Consider the following 24,751-nt stretch of genomic DNA (forward strand, 5'->3'; position numbering starts at 1 on the left):
TGAGGTGGAAACCCATGCTGAGGAACTTTCTGGCTTGCTCACGAACCACACTGGACCCTGGCCCACCAGAGTCTTGCTTCCCTTGGACAGTGGTTCCCAAAGCAGCCTGTCTGGTGCCTGCCTCACAATGACACGGTGCCCGGGACACAGAGCTAGAGACACATGGGTTGGTGGCCAATGGTGGGCATGACCTCTAACCCAAGCTTGCTAAGGAACTGAATTATCTCATGAACTGAACAATTTCACTAACTAGGCAAGGCAGGCTCATGGGTCAAAGAACAAAAGAGCATCGGACAGGCCAAGGTTCAAATCTCAAGCCTACCACTTACTGGGAGTGACTATGGACAATTTAACCTCTGTAAGCCTCTGGTTTCCTTCTACAGCAAAAAGATGAAAGGAATTCCGTGTTACCTGCAGCATGAAAAATTTAAGTAAAAAAAAAAAAAAAATCAATAGATTCAAGTTTCCCAGAGTCAGCATCCCTAACAGCTAGCAGGCTTTGCCAGAGAGGTTACGGAATCCTCCTTTTTGTAAACCTTTAAAACAATGACAGAGCCTCGTTACGCAGAGAGGGGTTTCGCTGAGACCTTCCCCTCTCTGGAGTGCAATCCTGGTGGTCTGGGAAGGTCTTAACAGGTCTCTGGTCTCTTAATATCAATATTGGTGACACTCTTCTGCTTCTATTTGTTTAACAAAAGTTAATTTGGGGCGCCTGGGTGGCTCAGTCGGTTAAGCATCTGCCTTCGGCTCAGGTCATGATCCCAGGGTCCTGGGATCGAGCCCCGCATCAGGCTCCCTGCTCAGTGGGGAGCCTGCTTCTCCCTCTCCCACTCCCCCCTGCTTGTGTTCCCTCTCTTGCTGTCAAATAAATAAATAAAATCTTTAAAAAAAAAAAGGAAATTTTGACACAATCACTTTCTTGTTTGCTTCTGCCCACATTCCAAACTTTATCAAAATGCATTAAAAAAAAATCAAGATATTTAGGTTCAAAAATTATTGGCCACTTCTCTGTTTCAAGATTCAGAAACCCCCCATTCAAACCTAAGATGTACCCGACAGTCTTTACCAACATGCCAAAAGGTAGCAAAACCAGTCGATTACTTCCATGCATCAGTGAAATGAATGAGCAGAGACAGACGGAAGATGAGTAACGGTCACCTTACATGAACTTAGCAACGAACGAGTCCCGCATTTCATTAACTGAGGCCTTGTCTACTTTTCGTGCTAGCCAGAAAGTGGGGAGAAAGACAGGTGGATCAGGTGGATAGAAGGTGCAATGGTGAATTTTAGGCACCCGTAAAGGAAGAGAGCCAGCCTGAGGAAGTGAATGAATGAGGCAGGGGCATTGCTGGAGAAAATCAGCTCAGTGTTTCGGCTCGAGGGTGGACCAGACCAAGGAAGGGTTTCTGGCTGAGTGTTGCTCAACAGTCTAAAAGTGCAGACAGATTGATTGCGCCCAAGGCGCAGGCCTGCCACACCACCTTCTGAGGGTGTCCCACCACCTAAAACTGCCTGTCATGGTGGGACGTGTCTATAGGCAACTGAGCAACCGAGAGAATTCATTCCATGATGCCACAAATATTGATTCGGGCTGTGCTGGGGAGGCACAGGGGACCAAGACCTAACCCTTGCTCTCAGGGGACCTACAGTTCAGTAGAAAAACAACATAGGTATAGAAGGAGTTACAGGAAAGCATGAGAATCACAATGGGAGAAACCGAAGTGACCTCATCTGGGAGGGGCTGGGGCATTGTTAAAGAGAAACCAAGCCTACACTGGGTCAAGGTGGTCAAGGCAGATGTTACTCAGTAACGACTGGAGTTGGGGAAAGAGATCTCAAGATGGGCAGCTGGGGATCAGGAGCCAGTAAGCAGAGCGAGGGGGTCAGCGGATAGAAAATCACTAAGAGGAGACATCCAGGGTTGGGGATTCTTTTTTTTTTTTTTTGATTTGGGGCTTGGCGTGCACTTGTATTTTTTTTTTTCATTTTTTAAATTGTGATGTTAATCACCATACATTACATCATTAGTTTTTGATGTAGTGTTCCATGATTCATTGTTTGTGCATAACACCCAGTGCTCCACGCAGAATGTGCCCTCTTTAATACCCAAGGGTTGGGGATTCTTGCTGAACTGGCCAAATAGGAATTTTGCTGGAGGAAGACCAGGGACTTGGGTGTCAAGGCGGGGGGGCGGGGCGAGGAGGGTGATCAGATACCAAGTGGGGGGCGGGGAGATCTCACTAAACAGACCGAGCAAGAGTCTTGCCAAAACTGCACCTCAGCAGGCCAAGGACAGGGCCCAAGGTCGGGGCCTAGTCAACATGAGGGCTCACAGGAGGCTTGGGTCAGAAGGGAGACTTGGTCAGACTGCTTCCGGCAGAAAAGGCATGTTTAGGCTGCAGGCTGAAAGCTGACAGAAGTTGCATGGGGGGCAGATTTCCAAGCAGAGAGAAGGGCGAGTGTGAACGCCCCAGATGGGAGGGGAGCCCCGCATATTTGGCAAAGAAGACAAAGCCGGTTATGTTGGCAGGCGAGGTGTGGGGCAAAGAGGGTCGGAAGTGAGACTAGAGACAATAAGTGGAAGAGTGATTCTGCAGCCCTCGCAAACTGTATCAGAATATCAGAGATGTCCTAAGGCCCAGTGGGGAAGGTTTCCCTGGGGGCCTACGAGTTTGATTTCTCTAGCCTCCAGGCTACCAGACAGACTGGAGAGGCAAGGCTGGGGGTGGGCCACAGAAACTGGGTGTGAGTTCATACCAGTGGATGAGGGTGACAGCCTGGGGCTGGAGAGAAATGGAAGGATTAAGACATTTTGCAGTTAGGAATAGTAGCACTTGAGGGGCGCCTGGGGTCAGTTGGTGGAGCGTCTGCCTTCGGCTCAGGTCCTGAGCCCAGGGTCCTGGGATCGAGCCCCGCATTGGGCTCCCTGCTTGGTGGGGAGCCTGCTTCTCCTTCTCCCTCTGTTGCTCCCCCTGCTTGTGCTCTCTCTCTCTCTCTTTCTCCCTCTCAAATAAATAAATAAAATTTTTTTTTTTTTAAAGGAATAGTAGCCCTTGATTTCGTGGCAGGATTTAGTGACAGGAGAAAGTCAAGAACAACTCCCAGGTAGCAGACTTTGTCCACAGGAGAGATATTAAAGTTAGCAACATTGCTGGAAGAACAGCTTGCGGGGGAAGATGATGATCGGCTTGACACACAGTGAGTTTGAGTTTTCAGACGTTCAAGTTGGGAGCTCAGGCATTGAACCCCTGTTCTCTTCAGTTCTGATGGTGCCTTGCATTGTCTCTTGAGGGCTGACATGGTGGCCTCCTGTCATGCCTTGCTGATTATCAGGAACTTGTTCTGGGGGCTCACCTACACCAGGGGAGGTGGGTAGCCAGGACAGAAAGAATAGTGGAAGGGGCAGCATCAAAAAGGATAACCAGTTCCTCTTTTCCCTCTTCTCTTTCTAGAACCCTCCCCAGTCCCGCTTCTAAGAACAAAGTCCAGGAGATATCATGCACTTCCCACCAACCAATTCACACACCAAAGGTACGGTTAATAACCTATAGGAAATGGGGCACCTGCGCAGTTCAGTCAGTTAAGCGTCCGACTCTTGATTTTGGCTCAGGTCATGATCCCAGGGCCATGTGATCAAGCCCCACATGGGGTTCTGCCCTGGGTGTGGAGACTGCTTCAGATTCTTTCTCTCCCTTCCCCTTTGCCCCTCCCTACCACCTCCCTCTCTAAAGAAAAAGAAAAGTATTTTAAAAAGACAAAGAGAGAGAGCACAAGCAGGGAGAGTGGCAGGCAGAGGGAGAGAGAGAGAGAAGCAGGCTCCCCGCTGAGCAGGGAGCCTGACGTGGGGCTCGATCCTAGGATCGTGGGATCATGACCTGAGCCGACGGCAGTTGCTTAACCAGCTGAGCCACCCAGGTGCCCCCCCAAATTTAAATAAATTAAATAAATTTAATTAAATAACTTAAATAAATAAATAAATAAATAAATAAATAAATAAAATAGCCTATAGGACAACTTTCTACAAAAAACCCAACTCATAAAGTGATTTGGAGGCAATCTACAGGGAAGATTAAGATGCCTTCCCATATACATTCTTCAACCTGGGTAGAAGCATAAAGTTGTGTGAAGAAAGCAAGTTGCATAATGCAACAAAAATACTGGAAGTCCTCTTACAGAGATAATATGGAGAGAGCTAGCTGTTGACCTGCAGGGAAGGAGAGACGAGAATGGGATAATGGAGAAATAGGAAGGATACCTCAACCATAGCTGCAATAATTTGTTAAAGTTTATTTAAAACAAAAAGCTGGAGTGCCTGGGTGGCTCACTCAGTTGAGCGTCTGACTCTTGCTTTCGGCTCAGGTCATGACCTCAGGGTCATGACATCGAGCCCCGCGTTGGGCTCTGTGCTCAGCTGGGAGTCGGCTTGAGATTCTCTCTCCCCGTCGCCCTTTGCCCTTCCCCCTGCTCGCACGCTCCCTCTCTCTCTCAAATAAATAAATCTCTAAAATAAATAAATAAAAATAAAGAGCTGATGCATCTTTGGCAAAATGTTAACATTTGTTAAATCTGCGAGCTTGGCAGATGTATTTATTTAAAATTTTCCCCTCATAAGATTTCCAAATAAGTAGCCACTGTCCCCCCCTCCAGGAGGTGGCGCTAAACCCCATCCTTCCCAAGAGGGGGCTGGACTTAGTGACCCGCTTCCAGAGACTTGACAGAGTGGGGAAAGAAAGAAGCGATAACCATTCAGTGGAAGAAACCTGGCGGATACCACCTTCAGCAGGTGATAAAGCTTAACCTCACCGGAGATGTCGTGGGGTAACACATACCCCTGACATGATGTGACCAGAAGGACACGTCGCTTCTGTGGCATCCTTCTGCCAAACCCATAATCCCTGTTAATCATGCAAAAACAAGAGGCGGACCCATCCTACAGGACACCTGGCCAGTAGCCCTCCAGACTGTCCATCATTAAAAAGAAGGAAAGAGTGAGAGACTGTCACAGACCCGGAGGACACAAGGGAGATGTGGCCACTAGATGCAATGTGGTCATGTGGACTGGAAAGGGGGTGAAATCCAAATTTGGTCTGGAGCTGAGTTAATAGCAACATGTGCGTGTTAGTTTCTCCGCTGGGACAGATGTACCTGGGTTGTTACAGAAGACATTAACCAGAGGGAAAACTGGACGATGGGGACATGTGAAAACTCTCTGTCCTCTCAATGCATCTTTTCTGACATTACCTCTGACATTATTCCATCAGAAAAGTGTCTTTATTTTTAAGATTTTATTTATTCATTTGAGAGAGAGAGAGAGAGAACACGAGCAAGTGGAGTGGGAGAGGGAGAAGCAGGCTCCCCACTGAGCAGGGAGCCGGATGTGGGGCTCAATCCCAGGACCCCAAGATCATGACCTGAGCTAAAGGCAGATGCTTAACCAACAGAGCCACTCAGGCGCCCCAGAAAAGTTTGTTTTTGTTTTTTTTTTTTTTTAAAAGGACTGTATGCTGTCAAGAACCCTCCAATTCAAATGGAAACTGACAAGGGGTCACCTGCGCCTTAGGGAATCATGACACATGATGAAAATACAGGGGTCCCTCGCTTCCCGGAGCAGATGAAGAAGGAAGGGAGCCGTGGACCTCAGTTTTTCAGAAAACTGAAACTAAACCTTCCGTCACACACACACACATAAAAATACCAGCTTACTTTTTCAGCTCTTTTTTGATGGCAAGGGTTCAAAAGCAGATGATAAAATCCCTGCCCTTTGAACAGAGGACAGTAGGTGTAATGGAATACTTTCTTGGTGAATCGGGGTCACTGGTGAGAACATCTGCTATTACCTGACGCCCAGGCAAGAATGGGTCTGCCTTTGGTTCTCTTCACCGTGGGAGGGAGCTGGGATTGCAGACACCATCCACCGCAGCTAAGAAGTGGCTCAGAGAAGGGCCAAGGGTCCTGGGATGGAGCCCTGCCTCGGTCTCCTTGCTCATCGGGGAGTCTGCTTCTTTGCCCCTCCCCTGGCTCGTGTGCATTCTCTCCTTCTCTCTCAAATAAATAAATAAAATCTTAAAAAAGAGAGAGAGAGATGGGCCCCTCCTCCGGAAAATGGACTTCACACTGCTCTCTGCCCCAGCTTTTCGCACAGCCAGCCTCCCAACCTGAACTTAAATCTCCCACGAAGACAGCATTGAGGGAACTTTCCTGAAGTCTCTTTCCCTTGACTTCCCTCAAAAAGGGCCATAAAAATGACGCGATGGGTTGTTCTCACCTTATAAGCAAGAGAGAAAGCTCTTTCTAGAATAAAGATTTGGGGACACAGGAGATATTTAAAGAGCAATGAGAGTCTTCAAGAAGTTTCCTATACAACGTTGGCTGGAGACCAACACCAGTGACATCAATAAACAAGGCCAGAGGTTTTGACCTGAAATTGTCAGCTGACTCATCTGAAGCAAAAGTCTGACTGAGGAAAAGATACCTTCACATCCATACTGGGTCCCCCTTCCCCTAGAAAAGCATGCAAATGAAAAATCTCTTCTTCATTGAGGGCAGGGTTGTGCAACCTCAGTACGATTCAAACTTGGGGCCTGATAAGCCTTCCCTGTGAAGGGCTGTCCTGTGCACTGCAGAAATAGGTAAGCTGCTAGGGTGGCTAGAGTTAGAAAATCAGAATACAAAGGTCTCAGTTAAATGTGAATTTCGGATAAATGACAAGTCATATATATATATGTGTGTGTGTGTACACACACACACACACACACACATATTTTTTTAGTATAGGTATGTCCCATGCAATATTTGTAGCACCCCTGGTCTCCGGCCACTGGATGCCACTCACCAGATCCACCCTGGCCTGCAGCTCCGGCAACTAAAAATATCACCAGACATTGACAAATGTCCCCTGGGGGGCAAAACTGCCTCTGCAGAGTCAATGATTCATGATAACCCAAAGAAGGCCTCCAGTTCCAATCTCTTTATCTTCGCTTGCAGAGGTCATCTGAATCTATCTGGTAAAGCATCAGCCAAAGAATTTAGCCACATGAGAAACTCTTCTGCACATCTTATACGTTTTGAAAACATTATTTATTTTATTTTTCTTTTTAAATGATTTTATTTATTTATTTATTTATTTATTTATTTATTTATTTATTTATTTATTTATTGTGCAAGCAGGGGGAGAGGGAGAGACTCTCAAGCAGACTCTACACCCAGTGCGATACGGGACTCGATCTCACGACCCAGAGATCATGACCTGAGCAGAAATCAAGAGTCAGATGTTCCACCGACTGAGCCACCCAGGCGCTCCTTATTTATTTTGCTTTTTAATGTCCCTTGGGATCGAGTCCCTCTAGGTTTTCATGCCATGTAAATTCTTGGCTCTCTTTCAGAACTAGCAGGCTCATTTCGATTAGATTATGTAAATTATGAAGCCTGCCATATTTTCTTTTTTCCTTCACAGCTAGAAAGCTTACAGGTAAAATAAATGCATGGTTGCAGACATCACCTAAGCCCACAGGGCTAGTGTTTCATTTTTTCAAACAAACATCTACCTCGTGGCTTTTGTATGCACCTATATTTTAAATGCTTTACAAATATGAACTTCTTGGATTCCTATAACTTCTTAATTACCTATGGGTACATACTATTATCATCCTCCCTTTCAGGATAAAAAACTGAGTTCCTTTTTAGGATGTTTTTATGAATTATTTCCTCTTTCATCGCTGTCCTCATTTTACAAGGAAGCCCCCTCCGATTCTGTTTGGCAGCTGGTTGGGCAGAATTACCGTATTGCACACGGAGACCACTTCCGACCCTCAGCCTCACCTGTCTCTCAGGTGCCCCCTCCCGGAGCCCAGCCTCACACCCACGCGCACACCTCTCATCTCCCATCTTGGCTTCCCTGGGAACACCAAGATGTGGGACAACAAGGGATCTTGCTTCAGAGCCCAGAACTGCACAACCTATAATTGCAAAGGAATTAACACCTCGTGGTTCAAATATTGCGTAATGGAAGATGGGGACTGGCAGATAAATTCATTCTCTTTTCTTTTTATTCCAGACTGTCCTGAGATGCAGCTTTTCAGAGGCAGTGCTGTCAAATACAGCCATCAGATGGTACTTAGGGGCAACCAGCCCCAGCTAGGTCTGCTCAGATGCCCCTCCTTCCTTCTCTGTCTCATTCCTGTTCTCTTGCTTCCACTCCCGGGGATTGTGCTCCTAACAAGGCGGCAGCACCCTGCTGTTGTCAGGTTCAGCTTTCCAAGGAATGCAGACTACAATAATTATAAGTAATTACCAACAAAATCACACTGGATGGAAGTTGATCTAGTTCCTTCCATTAACTTCAGAGTCAGGAGTATTTACCGTGGCCCAATTGGAATCCAATTCTGGAACGTTCTCCCTAGTGGGACTTTAAGGATCAACCCCATCATCTTGACAGCTGGGGACACCAAGACCCAAAGAGGGAAGGGGATTGCTCGAAACCACATGTCCTGCTAGTGGTGGTGAATATAATACCTACAGTTAGCGCCTCCAGCGTCAGGTTTCCATAACCCATGATTTCATCCTGTGCTTGCAAATTGGGCCCTTAGCACTATTGTCCCCATTTTATGCATAAGAAACAGAGGCTCCGAAAAAGCTCAGTGAGATGTTCAAGGTCACCATGTGAGCAAATGGAAGAGTCAGGTTGACACCAGGCCTCCAAACTAGGTCTTTCCCCAGCTGCCTCTGCTCGTCTTGGGAGCTGGTAAAAAACCCAAACTGGCCTTTGGAGGAACATAGGCTTTCAATTCAAGCCGTAGCTTGAATTCAAGTCCGGCCACTGAACAGCTTTGTAACCTTGAGTTACTTAATTTCTCCAAGACGATTTTTAATTCCAGAAATGGGGATCCTACCATCTACTCATAGTGGGGCTCTGAAGAGGAAATGAGATATTTTAATCTCCAACAGAAGTATCTCTACACAGTAAGTGCTTAATGAATATTAGCCAGCATCAGTTCTCTGGAATCAAAGATGCCTTCCCAAAACAATACTAGCTTCTCCTCTGGAGGCGCTTACTAAGCGCCAGGTGTGGTGCTACATGTTTCCCACAGAAGGAGGAATCTCTGCTGACCATGCTAACCTCACCAAGGGAAGGAAGATCAAGGGGGAAGTCTGCGACCTCCTCTCCATTTCTTGTTGCCTCTGCCAAAAGTTCCTAAACTTTTGTCATTTACGTACCCCCCTTGTTGGACTCTGCCATATCTATGTACCAGTTTTCATTGTTTTTTAAAGCAAACTCTACTCCCAACCTGGGGCTCGAACTCACAACCCTGAGGTCAAGATTCGCATGCTCTACCAACTGAGCCAGCCAGGCACCGCCCCCACCCCCCCCCCGCCATGTGTACCAGTTTTAAAGCTTAAATTCCTGGTTTAGTTTTGTCCTAAGCAAGAACACTACCAGATATTAGGTTTGAGTGCTAGTTATATTTTTCCTTATACACATTAAAACATACACATCCACCATTAAAATGGAACATGTTATTATTTAAAATGTCCCAGAAAAAAAAAAAAAAGATAGGACAAGGTTGGAAAATACTCCGGAAAAAGAAATTAGAAAAAAAAAAAGAAATTAGAACAGTACTGGCAAACAGAGATTATTGTGAAAAATTATTGTCAGATGCTGAGTGCATGGGGGCTGTAGCCTTCTCTAATTTTCTGTGTCTTCGAAATTTTCGTAATAAAATCGTTTAAAAAAATAAAACACAGTTATCAAACCCAGGGGCGGGGAGGGGAATGTTCTTTCACAGAGACCTAAAACCACGTCCCATTCCCCAGTGGGAAACGCGAGCCCATAATACCTACTAGAAGGTCAGAGTCACGGAGACAGACGCTCAGGCTTCTTTCTTTCACACGGGCTGCATCCCCTGCGCTTAGAACAACTAGTCACAGAGATAAACGCCCAATTAAAGTCTGCCGAACCAACGAGTGAATGATTATCAAGCCTCTTATCTGCCTTGTGGCTTCTGGCTCCGTCTCCGAGATGCCCTGTCCTGCTAACTCTCCCCAGAGAGCAGGCAATAAATTAACTCGGAAATTTGTACCCCAACATGACTAGCACTGCAAAGCTAAGCCTTGTGTGAGGAACTCCTGCCGTTTTTCCTTTACGGCCACACCATTTGGCATCTGTTACCATGGAAAACATCTAGAAAGTTTCAATAACTGTCCACAATCACATTTGGTGGGCACTGGACATTGTCTGCTAAATGCGGCCAAAGGTATTCTGTGATATTGCTAGGCCACTGGCCTTTATGTATTTGGTCAGAGAATCTCTGAACCAGACGCTGTGAGGTTTTATAACCAATGTCCCAAGTGGCTCACGTGCCATCAGCCTGGGAAAGGCAGAAGGACCGAGGTGGTCTCGGGAGCTGGAAATGACCTTGTGCTTTAGGAGTCCGCCGCGTACCTGCAGCCCAACATCCTCTGAGCCTGCTCTAAGCCCCTGAGAAGCACATCCTCGCCCCCTCACACCTGCGGCTGAGCCAATACCACCTTCTCTCCGAAGATATGATCTGGGATATTCTGGGATCATATTCGGGTACCAAATTAAGTGTTTCAATTAGAAGGCTGAATATACTACAAGTCTAAATCTATCCAGGAGGATAGAAAGACCTCGATGGGATCGCTTTTTACGTATATAATTAAAAGACAGTAAGAGTGTGCCACTTTATTACACAAAGCAATTACAACATCATTTCTTTTTTCCTTTGCTGGAGGATATGGGCCACATTTCTGTGAAATATCCGTACACCTTTTGAATCTGCTTATGTATTCAGTGTAACTCTTTTGAATATGGCAACAATAAGAGAGATTATATGACTAACTTAAAGACCCAAAATAACAGAAACAATAAAAAAAAAGTCCCGCATGGGGCTCCCTGCTCAGCGGGGAGTCGGCTTCTCCCTCTCCCTCTGCCCCTCCCCCCTGCTCATGCGTTCTCTCTCTGTCTCTCACGAGCTCTCGCTCTCAAATAAATAAATCCAATCTTAAAAAAAAAATTCTACACAGAAATAAAGTAGAAATGGCCCATAGACAGATGAAAAGGTGCCCACTCTCACTCCTATTGAGGGAAGTAAAGTGAAAATTGCTGGTCTGCTGAACTAGTCTCCTAACAGCAACCCCTCATTCCATTGTTGCGGACAGAGCAATCTTTTAAACACAAAAATCAAGTTGTCTTTCCTCCTTTAAACACAAAAATCAAGTTGTCCTTCCACTGCTTGCAACCTGGCTTCCCAGTTCACTTCAGGGGTATACTTAAATATAAATTGTAACATATTTTAGCATAAGCTGAATATAAATCACACGATGCTGCAATTCTTTGCATTTACAGTGTCTTAGAAATCTTGTCATGTTAGCACACAGAGATCTATCTCTATGTAGCTGCAACAAAGGGCCAGTGGGGCTAAGGTTCATTTAGCTATTCTCTTATTAGAGAGCATTTAGGTAATTAGCAATTTTGCACTGTTCCAAATACAGTGGAAGCGAACATCCTATACGTGCCTTCTTGTTTGACGTCAAGAGTTTGTCTTAAGGAAGAGACTGAGAAGTAATTTTATAAAACCCCCATAGTCACTGCCAAGCTGCCTTCCAAAGTAGCTGTGAGGACACCCCACCCGTGGAGTGCGAAAGCCCTACTTCCTCACACCTTTGCCAATGTTTGCTTCTCCATGTTTCTGGACTGCCTGTCTATGCCTGTGACTCCCATCAGTCTTTCATTCGGGGAAATTCTCGGGTGTTCTTGAATTATTTCTTTAAAGACTCTCTCTCTCCACCCTCTCCATTTTCTACGTGTGAAAGGTGGAACTCTGAATCTACAGCTCACGTGATCGCAGTTTCCTTTTCCACTTACCTTTTCTACTGCATGGTGGGAGGAGATCGTGGCTCAGTCTTCCAAGTCACGAAGCTCTCTGGCGGTGTCCAATACCTGCGGGCACCTGCTGGCACGGGGCGGGGGGGGGGGCGGGGCTCTGGGTCCTCGCTGCGCCGCCCCCGCTGCCCGCACCTCCTGGAGCGCGGGGGCCTAACCGTCGGCAGCCCCCGCCTGGCCCAGCAGCCATGGGCGCGTCGGGGCGGCTCCTGCATGCGGTGCTCATGGGCGCCCCGGGCTCCGGCAAGCGCACCCTGGCGTTGCGCATCACCAAACACTTCCAGCTGCAGAAGTTCTCCAGCGGGGACCTGCTCCGAGACAACATGCTGAGGGGCACAGAGTTCGGCGTGCTGGCCAAGGTTTTCATGGACCAGGGGAAGCTCATCCCGGACGACATCATGACCCGGCTGACCCTTCACGAGCTGAAAAACTTCACCCAGGAGAGCCGGCTGCTGTGCGGTTTCCCCAGGACACTGCGGCAAGCTAAGGCCCTGGAGAGAGTTTATCAGATACACCTGGTGATGAACCTGAACGTGCCCGTTGAAGTCATCAGGCAACGCCTCTCCGCTCGCTGGATCCATCCGAGCAGCGGGCGCGTCTACAACCTCGAATTTAACCCTCCCAAAGTGGTCGGCTTGGACGATCAGACTGGCGAGCCTTTGGTTCAGCGTGAGGATGACAGACCGGAGACACTTACCAAGAGGCTGAAGGCTTACGAAGACCAAACCAAACCCGTCCTGGAATATTACCGGAGAAAGGGGGTGTTGGAAACCTTCTCCGGAACAGAAACCGACAAGATTTGGCCCTGTGTGCATGCTTTCCTGCAAAGAAAAGTTCCACAAATAGACCAGAAAGCATCGGTGACTCCATGAGGGCGAATTCTTGCAATTATTAGCAAGATGAGCAGAATCTCTTCCCTCCTTTCTTTGAGAAGTTCCTTGTTCTAAGGCTCCACGGTGTATGAATTCCTTGAGACTTATATTAGTTTCGTTTCTAGGAATTTTATTTTGGATACTGAGGATAATGCCAAATGAGTCTCCATGCTGATATTTGTCTTTGGAAATTGCCGAGTGTGTTTTATCCAGCTATGGGTTTGCGACTCAAAAACATCAGAGATGTCCAGGCTTCAAAAAAATTCTTTTAGAGCAAAATGAAAAGAGCAATGGGTAATAACCTGACTTTTGCTCAGGAGGGAAAAGTGATTGGTGTCATATTTTTCTGGAAAAGTAAAAAAAAAAAAGTTACATTATACTAATTTGGAGACAATATCTCATCAGAGGCTTTTGTGTAGCCAGATGCCAAAAAAGGCATTTCTAACACATGGGGCATGGTTTTGTGAGAGGCTGTATCTATAAAATTCCAGATAAAAATAACTGGATTTACAGATTCTGGGCAGCATGCAAATTCACTACTGCCTTTAAACTAAGAAACCTGTCAGGTGGCTGGCTAAACTACATTTATTTTGTTGTTGAACATACTTTCAGTTTACTTGGAATTTTCAAGTTGCTATAAAAATGTATCAAATAACATTTAGGAAAGTATTACTTTGATGTGCCTTGTTTTCTTCTGAGGGATATAATTGATGTTAGAAATTGACATTATGATATAAGCTCTTCGATAAGCACCAAAGTTGAATGGATGTTCTTTAATGGAAAATGTAATTGACATCTGAACATTTTCAGAGGTTACAGGGGTTAAGAAACGTGTGCTTTAGGATCTACTTGCCAGTTCTTTTTGATCATTGTGCCTAGAAGAGTAACAAAGTCTTTTTTTTTTTAAACAAAGAAAAACTCGAGAGACGCTACATAAAATACACATACTTTGTCATTAGGAAATAGAAATAGATCTGGCATACCTGGTGGGAAATTTCTTTGACAAATACCGCAGTCATAATTAATAAACAGGTGTAGCAATAAAAAAGCTTTCTATGAGAGGTAAAAAGGACCAGGAAAGTGAGTTTGTTGAAGGCGGAGTTCTTTATTCCTTATGGAAGAAGGTGATACCTGGGAGCGTTCACTGACATCCTCTCTTATGGGGAGAAGTCCTGCCAGTACGTGTGTAATCTGACCAGCCATTTTTGAATCCTTATTTTAGATTCCTTCGTGGGGTTGGGAGGACACATGCTTACCTACCATGGCCTGGCAGCAGTTGGGGAGAGAGGTAGAGAAGAAACACTGTATCTTCAATGACATATTTACTTTTATTTCAGTTGGTGCTAAATCAAAGGAAACAAGTTCTTGTACATGCTGTTATTAACTGCCTTTGAAAATGTGGCCCATTTCACTCCGGACACTTAAAATACAAAACCCAGCAAATGTCTCTTACATATTTGGGAGAAAGACTTACTTTTCTTTCTTTCGATCGTATTTTCCGTTCATTGTCAGTTTTTCAAAATGGACCAAGTCTTTTTAAAAGGGTTACAGAAAACATTTCATCCTTCAAAATACTTTCTATAATGACCTACTTGGATATTATGTGCTTTCTAGAAAGGTGAACTACTCAACTTATGAGCTATCACGAGTCACTAGGTTGTAAGACACACGTTAGTCTTCGTTACAGTAAAATTACACTTCAGAAAAAAATAGCTTCATCTGCTTATTCAGGTTATTTTAAGGATCAAATTTTAATCTCCATGACCTCTAGTTGATTTGTTTGTGACCGCTTTATCCTTACGCAGCAGAGAAATTTACTTATGCTTATTTTTCTAATTGAAGCCTTGTTGACATATAATAGTTTCAGGTATACAACACAGTGATCTGACAATTCAATATATTAATGCAGTGCTCACCACAGTAAGTGTAAGTCACTATGTTATTACAGTCTTATTGACTATATTCACTATGCTGTACCATTCATCCCTGTGACTTATTTATTTTATAACTGGAAGTTTGTGCCTCTTCATCTACTTTTCCCATTTTGCCCATCCCCTCACCATCCCTCCCCTCTGGCAATCACCAGTTTGGTCCCTGTATTTATGAGTCTGTTTCTGTTTGTTTGTTCATTTGTTGTATTTTTTTAGCTTCCACATATAAGTGAAGTCATATCGGATCTGTCTATGTGAAATCATAAGGGATTTGTCTTTGTCTGGCTTATTCTTACTTCCTCTTCTGCTTGCTCTGTTTTTTATCTTGCTTGAATGTTAATTTGCCTATTTTGTTCAGTTTGTTGTGTTTTGTAGGGCTGGGTCTTCCTCGAATGTGTGGTGATCCGGACTCTGTAATCTTCTATGTATGGCTGAGAGTCTCCATCAGTCCGTATCCCCTGCCAGTGGGTGTCGTCCATTTGGGGAGATTGCTGGTCTGAATTGAGACTATTCTCAGGGACAGAAGAAGGATAAGCTACTGAGTGAGATCTCTCTGGGGTGTTCAGGTCTACGCCATTCCCCTGGCAATGGACAGCCTCAAGACACATGGCCATGCCCACCTAATTTCGGCTCCCTGTCAATGACTCCTACCTGAAGGCTGACATTTTGTCACTGCTATTCAGGTCAAGAGCAGACAGAAGGGCATCAGTGGAGGATGAATCGTCGGCCCCTCCTGCAGCAATGGCCCAAGGACCAACATGTTGATTGTCCTTGATACCCTTCTGCTTCTGGTGCCTGCCAGCTTTGGGGATGGAGCAGGCTTGGTGCTCCCTGCACCTTTCCACCCGTAGTCTTCTGTGTGCATTTTAGATTGGGTTTTCTGTTGTTGCATCAATCAACTCTACATGCCACATTTCAGGATCTGTCCTGGTTTCTGGTTCACTGGAATTGAAGTGCTATGGCAGAGAAGAATCTGTAGGACTCAGTAGGGTCCTTAGTCTACTACCCTGAAATGGAACCAGATTTCCTTGTCCAGCCTCAAAATCTATATGTCACCAAGCCTTGAGCTGCAGCTTTCAACTCTGGCTGCACATTAGAATCAGCTGGGGAGCTTTAAGAGAACACTGATAGCTCCAATATTGTGATTAAATTATCAGGTGTAGTGGGATGGGGAGCAGAATCATGGTCATTGCTATGGTTGCTGTATTTTAAGAGCTCCCTAGCTTTTATAAGTCACTGTCCTAAAGTACCAAGTTGATTAACGGAAAGCACCAGCCTATACATCAGTGTTCAGCAGCGACTCAGAACCACCTGGCCCTCTCACCAGCTGGAACTTGCATCACAAAAGGCTCTGTGCCCCTTGTCACTTTTCTCCCCCACACATGGCTATTTAAGCAATGGATATTTTATCATTATTCTATCATGAGTCATCCCCACAGCTAACATTTTTTTCATTTTTTACTTTATCTGTGTTGCTGATCAAATGCCACCCAGTTAACTGGGTTTTCTGGCTTGCTTAAACACCTTTTCCTGGGTGGCTAGTTGGTCAAGTTCTCTGATGCTTCTATGGCATTTCAACTCAGCTAATGATGCTCATTTTCCAGTGCACGGGTTGTGAAGCCAACTTGCAGCGGAATCATGATACATGGGTTTGATGTTGTCTAATCTTCAAAACGGGTTTGGTTCAGTTCTAACTAAAACCTGGGGGGTGAAAAAGCCAATAAGTGGACTCTAAAGATGAAGTAGCCCTGAAACACAATTTGTTTCTCTGAAAACAGCTATGTTTTATATTAGTAACGTACACTTAGATCAGCTGAAATGGGAACACGTTTATAGGCAATTGTAGGATATCCTTATTCTCCAGTTTGGCCCACGATCGAGGTCAAGGCTGCTGGTCTTGTCAGGTCCTTGCACACTCCTGGTGGTTGACCATCTAGACAAGCTTACAGTAGTGCCTTCTCCAGCAAAGCGCAGGGAAACTCCGGGTACCCAGAAAAAACGCTGAGTTTGAACAGAGTGCGGCTGCACAGTAGGTATGAGGAGGGAGGAAGGAACATTGAGGCACCCAGAGGAGGACTGTGAATACGACACAGTGGCACCACCCTCCCTTCAGCAAGCTGACAAAATCTGCGTAATATCGAGAGCCTAGAAAACGTATTCAAAATTATTGGTCGTTGTGGGGTACTCCCAAGAGGCTGGGATTTTCTGTAGGTAATCAGAATGTGTGTTTAATGAAGTGGATGGACGTCCGGCCACACAGATACCAAATGTAGTGATTGTCAAAGTGGAAGGCTTTGAGAATTGACCAAATACCCACCCGGTCATGATTCCATGGGTAAGGGCAGAAGCCACCGAGTGGGAGAAACGGAGGAAGTTAAGGTTAGATGTTGACTGGAAAGACTCAGAAGAGAATGGGCCATTGCTTATTTGCAGGACATGGGATTTGAGGGTGCAGATCAGAAGGAAATCTCTAGAACCAAGAAAGAAATGAGAAGAGATTGAAAAGCGAATGGACAGAATTGCGAGAAGAGTAGAACAACAGACCCATGCTTAGTGGTCATGAATTCTAGTTCTCCTTTCTCAATGTTCTTATTTCTTCTTATGAAAAATCACTCCTACTATATCCCTTGAGCACTGGGACATTGGAGAAGAACCATTAACTTTGGTAAATGAAGAGAGGTCCAGGTACATTACTTTGAAGCAAATGCAGTCTTAATGGGGTTTCCATCTAGCAAGAGTAGGACTTGCTTCCTGGAGCCATCACCATTTGGAATAGCTATTTCATGGGGCCCTCAAAGGTGGGAACATCACAGGCCATATGTCTTCACTGGTGATCCTTTCAGAAATCCCCGGAGAACCCGTGAAAATCTTTAGCAAATTCAACAGTCCCAGAACCTTCCTTTACTTAGTCTCCAGAAGGGCGCTCTCACAGGTTAACAAATTTAAGCAGTAAAGGAGTTTGTCAGCTCTCTTGTCACTTAAAATGCCCTTGCGAAATGCGGTAGCCAGGAACCGTTGGGAGATGAAATCTTACCAGGAAGCTGTAGGGACTGCCGGGCCTCAGAGAGATGTCAAGCGCTGGTCAATGCTGCTTCTGCATTTGTGGCCCTGGGGAAAGGGAAATGACAAGTTCTCAAAAACACAACAAAATAAAACTTAAACTAAAACAACTCTAACAACAAGACAAGCAGCAACATGTAAGAACAATACAAGTCCCTTTTGGGGGACACTGTCCTTCTATGTGGATGGCTTTAAGCTCCTGGTCCCTATTGGATATGCTGTTTGCTATTTTCTTTGCCTTAAACCATGATTTGCAGGTTCAGGGAAGTAAAAAAGCCCTCTTTAGAACACAGGCAGCAACCTCTTCAACATCGGCCGCAGCAACTTCTTGTTAGACATGTCTCCAAAGGCAAGGGAAACAAAAGCCAGATTGGACTACTGGGACTTCATGAAGATAAAAGCTTCTGCACAGCAAAGGAAACAGTCAACAAAACTAAAAGGCAACCTCCGGAATGGGAGAAGATATTTGCAAATGACCTATCAGATAAAGGGCTAGTATCCAAGATCTGTAAAGAACTTATCAAATTCCACACACCAAAAACAATCCAGTCAAGAGATGGGCAGAAGACATGAACAGACATTTCTCCAAAGAAGACATCCAAACGGCCAACAGATACATGAAAAAATGTTCCACATGCCTTGGCATCAGGGAAATACAAATCAAAACCACAATGAGATACCACCTCACACCAGTCAGAATGGCTAAAATTAACAAGACAAGAAACAACAAATGTTGGTGAAGATGCCGAGAAAGGGGAACCCTCTTACACTGTTAGTGGAAAACTGGAAAACAGTATGGAGGTTCCTCAAGAAGTTAAGAAGAGAGCTACCCTAGGACCCAGCAATTGCAGTAGTAGGTATTTACCCCAAAGATATAAATGTACTGATCTGAAGGTGCACCTGCACCTCAATGTTTATAGCAGCAATGTCCACAATAGCCAAACTGTGGAAAGAATTGAGATGTCCATCGACAGATGAATGGATAAAGAAGACGTGGTATATATATACAATGGAATATTACTCCGCCATCAGAAAGGATGAATACTTACCATTTATATCGATTTGGTTGGAACTGGAGGGTATTATGCTGAGCGAAATAAGTCTATCAGAGAAAGACAATTATCATATGGTTTTACTCATATGTGGAATATAAGATACAGGGCAGAGGATCATAGGGGAAGGGAAGGAAAAATAAAACAAGATGAAAATAGAGAGAGAGGCAAACCGTAAGAGACGCTGAACTCTAGAAAACAAACTGGGGGTTGCTGGAGGGGAGGGGTGGGTGGATGGGGTAACCAGGTGATGGGCATTAAGGAGGGCAGGTGATGTCATGTGCACTGGGTGTTATACGCAACTAACGAATTACTGAACTCTACATCTGAAACTAATGATGTACTATATGTTGGCTAACTGAATTCCAATAAATAAATTTTTAAAAAGCCCTCCTATTGCCCACAGGCCCTTCCTCTTCTGATAACAGTCTGCCAAAGGGGACACATTCTTCTAGTCACAGTTAACAATAAGGCTTAGAGTCATCTCAGAAGACTTTAACACAGTGACTGATAATCATAGGATAAAAACGGAGAATTTAAGAGGGCAGAGGGGGTAACGGTTGTCTCTGGCGTGGATGGCGGTGAGGTGGGATGTGGGAGAGCCAGGAGGGAGGTCAAGAAAATGTTCCAGAAAGAGAGGTTGCTGGATAACTTTCTGCCTAGGGCAAGGCTAGGTGGTGATCAGATGTTTTCATTGGTTCAGCAAAACCTTCCTCCTCACCCCCTACAGAGTGATCGGGAAAAGTTTTCTCCGACACAACAGGTAGTTGCCTCACGTAACCCTTAGCGATGACTAAGCTTTTGGGGCCCCGGTGTTTTGCCATTCTTCTAAACAACTACTTCCTTTCTCCTCGTGCTTTTCTTCCAGGAAAGAATGTCCATTTCCAGGCTCTGATGCATTACAGCCAGGGGTGGGTGGGGAGTTAGCGCATCACTTCCTCCATGACATCTCAAGGGCATTGCAGATAGTCATGTGATCACTCTTTCCATGATCCACAGCTGAACCGACTGCTAAGCATTGTAGCCACATGTAGCTCTTGGTGCCACGATTAGCACGAGCTATTGGGTAAACGTTCACAGGAACGTCTCGAGAACATGTTTGCACAAGTGTGCGTGTGTGTGTGTGTGTGTGTGTGTGTGTGTGTGTGTGTCGGGGAGCGGGGGGAGGGTACTTTATTTCCAAACTTACATTTAAACCTGTAAACAGCCCAGACATGCCTCAGTCTTGAACTGCATGAATGAGCGTGTGCCTTCCTCGCTAACCCCACGTTCTGTACAGTTTATTAGGGAAGCCCAGCCCTAAGTATATGTCTGCTTTGTGTTCAGACATCTGGTAAAATCCACTTGCTCCCACCTCCCTGAAGACGCAGCAGGAAGGTGCATATGTGGATCCCCAGGGCAGAGTGGAGCCAGTCAACTCAGTGGGTTTGCATGCTCCATCTGATCCTTACACAGGTCATATGGAACCTTGCTGAGGCTCTGGGTGAGGGGCCACCTCTCCCTAGGAATCAACTCCATGACTTGCTATGGTGTTTGCACTACCCTGCCCACACTCTCCACCTATTTTAGACAGCACATGACTCTGACTCACACAAAAGAGCAAAGAACTGCATGATGGCTTGAAAACATGCCGCACACCCACTCCCTTGGGCGAGACTCCAAAAGAAAACTCAGGTTTCTGAGTGCCCATGTTGGAGACCCTTTCCCTTCTGGCATTTGTGAACAGACCCAATGAGTGAGGTCATGAAAATTCAGCAAGAGACAAGCAAACATTTAAAAATATCTCCCAAACATATAAGTTGAGTACTTGAGCAAACATGTGGGGGCCAAAAAAGAAAAAGAAAAAAGAAAAAAAAATCAAGTCATTTCTAGCTTGATGTCTTCTTTGATAGTTAGCTATGCCCAGATGCTGTGGGTGGGAAGAAGCCTAAAAGGGTCCATATCAACAGGGTCCTGAGGCCACCAAGAAGGTGCATGGAGAAACTTACTGCAGGGGCCAATGGCTTCAGGTGATGTCATGGAAATGAAGTGCCCCACGGTCAAGGGCCCTTCCCCGTGGCATCTTTCCTTTGCTAGGTTAATCCTCAGAAGTCATCTTAGCTGAGAGCTATTTTGGCAGCGAGGTCTGAAACCCACTCAAATTTGCTCAGAGAAGTTGTGTGTTGTGTGGGGGTAGCAGGGAGAAGGGAGAAAGCTCACTCTCTGTAGGGAACTCTTGGGGATTCAGTAATTGCTAATGAACCAGACCTCCATAGGGGCAGGAAGCAGGGTTCATCAGAAGCCTCCACAGGCAGAACCAGGCTCTTTCGCTTAGTGCAGGCTCACAGGCTCCCCCCTTGGGGGTGTTCACACATGCAACAGTGGGTCTAACACAGAGAATCGCTTGAGTCACTTGGGCTCCGGGTTTGGGGAACAAAGGGAGTGGTGGGGACTCTGGGCCACTTATAGAAAATTCTTCATTCATCCTGTCCCCTGTTGAGTTTGCTGAAAGCTCAGCTATCCTAAGCAGAACCCCACAGACAGCTCCAGAATCTGGAGCCTGGCCAGTGGTGCTCCTAGAGGGACCCCTTTGAACGCAGGCCCCCAAAGTCTGCAAAGTCCCAAACGCACCTCAAGTAACTATTCTTAGAAAGTCACAATTTCCCCGCCGTGTGCTCTGGAAGCCCACCCATTGTAAAATGCGAAAGCGTGGAGTTTTCAAGTGTTGGCAATCACTTCGAATTTCAAACCCTGCGGGCCAAGCAAAACATATTGTGCTTCAGATACGTCCTGTGGGCGGCTGGCTTCCAGCCATTGGTGCCCCGGTGCCTCAGCTTATGTTCCACGTATCTATTTCCTTCTGTTCCTCAACCGTATTGGCAAATTCTATCTACATCTCTGAGTTCAGAATCCCTAGAGAGTAATTTCAATGGCCGCTGCCTTGCTTAGCGGCCATCGCTGGTCCAATCCCATGGTGGGTTGGATGGCCCTTTCTAGAAGTTGTAGGTGACCGCTGTTGACACTTCCAGATTTGGGCTCCTCTTTGGATCACATTCTTGAACTGAGAAGGGAGGACCTGGGAGGACCTACCTTCCCTGAACTTTCTAATCCTTCCTATAAGTAAAAGGAGGCAGCAGTGATCAGACCCTATGAAAACTTCCCGGCATGCTTCTGTGTGTGTGTGTGTGGGGGGGTGACTGACATCTGACAGGAACTATGGTGGCATCTTCTCTGCTGATTGCTTCTCTCTCAGGGTTTCAGAGCAGAGATGAATATGGGCCATCACCCAAGGTCTTGTGTGGTCAAGATGGACTCTTTTTTGTCCTTCAATTTACAAATGATACTCCTCCTCCTTTACTCACTCTTGCTTGGAGATAGGTCGCTGCCTGATGGCCACTCCTGTAGGATGAGTTCCAGAATATCCTCTCACCGGTAACGAAAAGAACTGGCGGTTGTCAGGTTCTAAGGTGAGCTGCTTGTCTTCACACACTTACCGTTTTCAGAAATGGTGCAGAGGGCTGGTGATACTGCATTTCTCTCTGCTTGCTTGGTCCGATCACATAATTTGCTTTCAGATCCAGCCTTTTCCAAGTCTCTGTAGCCTCCGCTCGGTCTGTGTATTCTGAAAGACAACGCTGCTCAGTCTCACAAAGATTTCTTTTCTAGCATCCCATTTCTGGAAGGCAGCACCAATGTCCTTTGCTGTTCTTCCTACCCACCCATGGCAGAGCATAGGAGAGCCTGCGTGATTTGGGGCCAGCACACCTGAGTGTCCGTGGAGGCCACTGAGGGTCACCAGGACCCTGCGTTCAGGCAGAGTATCACCATCTGCCCCAGGGCAGACGGACAGAATCCCTTGCTAGCCCAGCATTCCTGCAAGCTGCTTTCCTGGGCTCTGCTCTTTCCGCTCCTTGGCCTGGGCTCTGGGAAGACAGGGTCTTTGGAGAGCCCATAACATCAGACAGGAACGGAAAGGGGAGAGGAGGAAGGGAGGGAGAGGGGACAGGGAGGTGGGGGAGGGGGACAAAAGTACCTTTCTGCGACCATTTCCATAAGTTCAGACCGCAAATCAGACTGTACCTTAGATAGGAAGAGAGCGATGGCGAAGAAAATGTAAGGACTAGAAACTTCCGTGCTGTTAATTTCGGGAATTAGGCTTTAAGCAAATGTGTGCTACCAGAGGAATTTTTTTTTCTTAGTATAGAGAAAGATGGAAAATTCATTCTGTACAAAAGTATATTCAGTGACAAAGTAAAAGCCTCTCTCCACGCCGACCCCCTGGCCTTCTCTTCCTTCAGTTGGTTTGTCTTTCCTTCTAGGAAATATATGCATATATTTTTATATGTATTTCACAGAAGAGATCAAACTACACATGCTTTTTTTTTTGTAAGTTCCTTGTTTTCAATTACTAATAAGACCCGAGGCTTTTTTATAGAAACACAAACAGGCCGGTCTCACTCTCTGGCAGGCTGCCTGATCTCCCACTGAAGGCTCGCTTCTGTAACCAGTCCCCACGTGTAGATGCGGAGGGTTTGTTGTTTTTTATTTTTAACAGTGTTTGCTCTTGCAAACAATACTGTTTCTTGCTGCATATCTACAGTTTGAAGTCCTGATTGAAATTGCCGAGTCAACGACTCTATGCACTTTGCTTTTTGATAGATGACGGTAGATAGTGCTTTATTTATTCACACACAGTCACCTGTGCCAATCAGCAGTAAGACTCTGCATATTATCAAAAACCTAGGGGCGCCTGGGTGGCTCAGTCTGTTAAGCATCTGCCTTCGGCTCAGGTCAGGATCCCAGGGTCCTGGGATCGAGTCTCACATCAGGCTCCCTGCTCAGCGGGGAGTCTGCTTCTCCTTCTGCTCCCGCTTGAGCTCTCTCTCTCTCTCTCTCTGTCAAACAAACAAAAAAAATATAAAAAAAAAAAAAAAAAAAAAAAAAAGCCTAAAGCAATTTTGGCTTACCCATGTGAAAGTTCACTCTCACTTCCTTCAACCAGTTCAGAGACTCATCAGCAACCTAGGCTCCTCCTTTATTCTGCTCTGTCATGTAAGAAGGTGTGTGCCTTCTATCCTCAAACCCACCTCAAGGGCCAGCATGGGTCCTGGGGCTCTGCACCCCACACCTGCATTCCAGGCAGCAGGAAACTGATGGGGGGAGAAAGGAAGAGGGACGCATCTCCTAGAGGAGTCAGCTCCCCTGAAGGAGCTTTCTAGAAAGTTCCACGTAACATTTCTGCTACATCTCATTGGCCAGAACCAAATCACACAGCTGTGCCTTGTGATAAGGAGGCTGGGAAGTGTCTGGCCCGCAGCGAAGCCTGCCAAACAGTTAGGGTTCAGCTTCTAAGAGGGAAAAGAGAAGGGGACAGCTAGCCTTTCCCACACATCATTACAGGCAGACCTCAGAGATATCACAGGATCAATTCCAGACCCCCCACAATGCAGTGAATATCGCAATAAAGCAAGTCAAATGAACTTTTTGGTTTCCCCGTGCATATAAAAGTTATGTTTACACCATACTGAGGTCTATTGATTGTGTAATAGCATTATGTCTAAAAAAGCAATGTACCTACCTTGATTAAAAGTACATTCTTGCCAAACATGCTATCCTCTGAGCTCTCAGCAAATTGTAATCGCCGATCACCGTAACAAAAGCAGTAACAACGAAAACGTTTGAAATATTGCGAAGTACCAAAATGCGAGATGAAGACACAAAGTGAGCAAATGCGGTCAGAAAGGCAGGTTGCCACAAACGTTCCATTTGCTTCTTTCCCATTTTTCAGCAGGAAGAACTGTATCTATACATCTAAAACAAACAGTAAAGCTCCCCCACCTTCTGGAGGCTGTCTTATGTCCCTATTAATGTGAGCATTTGGACGCCTTCATCCTGGAGCGATAGGAGTCTTCATAGACGCGCGGAGCAGACACAGAGGTCTGAAAAGTTTCTGGGGCA

The 24,751-nt window shown here is 45.7% G+C and overlaps 1 long non-coding RNA gene and 1 pseudogene across 1 annotated transcript; one reads left to right on the forward strand and one right to left on the reverse strand.

The window, feature by feature from the left end:
• The first annotated feature begins 12,051 nt into the window (after positions 1-12,051).
• LOC141370273 (GTP:AMP phosphotransferase AK3, mitochondrial pseudogene) lies at positions 12,052-12,821 on the forward strand (annotated as a pseudogene).
• Positions 12,822-17,289: 4,468 nt separating this feature from the next.
• Positions 17,290-24,448, reverse strand: LOC141370274 (uncharacterized). Its single transcript, XR_012374175.1, has 3 exons — positions 24,372-24,448; positions 18,812-18,864; positions 17,290-17,810 (listed from the first exon to the last, which is right to left on the reverse strand). It is a non-coding gene; the product is annotated as an uncharacterized lncRNA (long non-coding RNA).
• Between the last annotated feature and the right edge of the window lie 303 nt (positions 24,449-24,751).

Source organism: Callorhinus ursinus, unplaced genomic scaffold (genome assembly GCF_003265705.2).
Source record: "Callorhinus ursinus isolate GAN/ISIS: 27379988/994484 unplaced genomic scaffold, GSC_fseal_2.0 scaffold30, whole genome shotgun sequence".
Classification (NCBI taxonomy): Eukaryota; Metazoa; Chordata; class Mammalia; order Carnivora; family Otariidae; genus Callorhinus; species Callorhinus ursinus.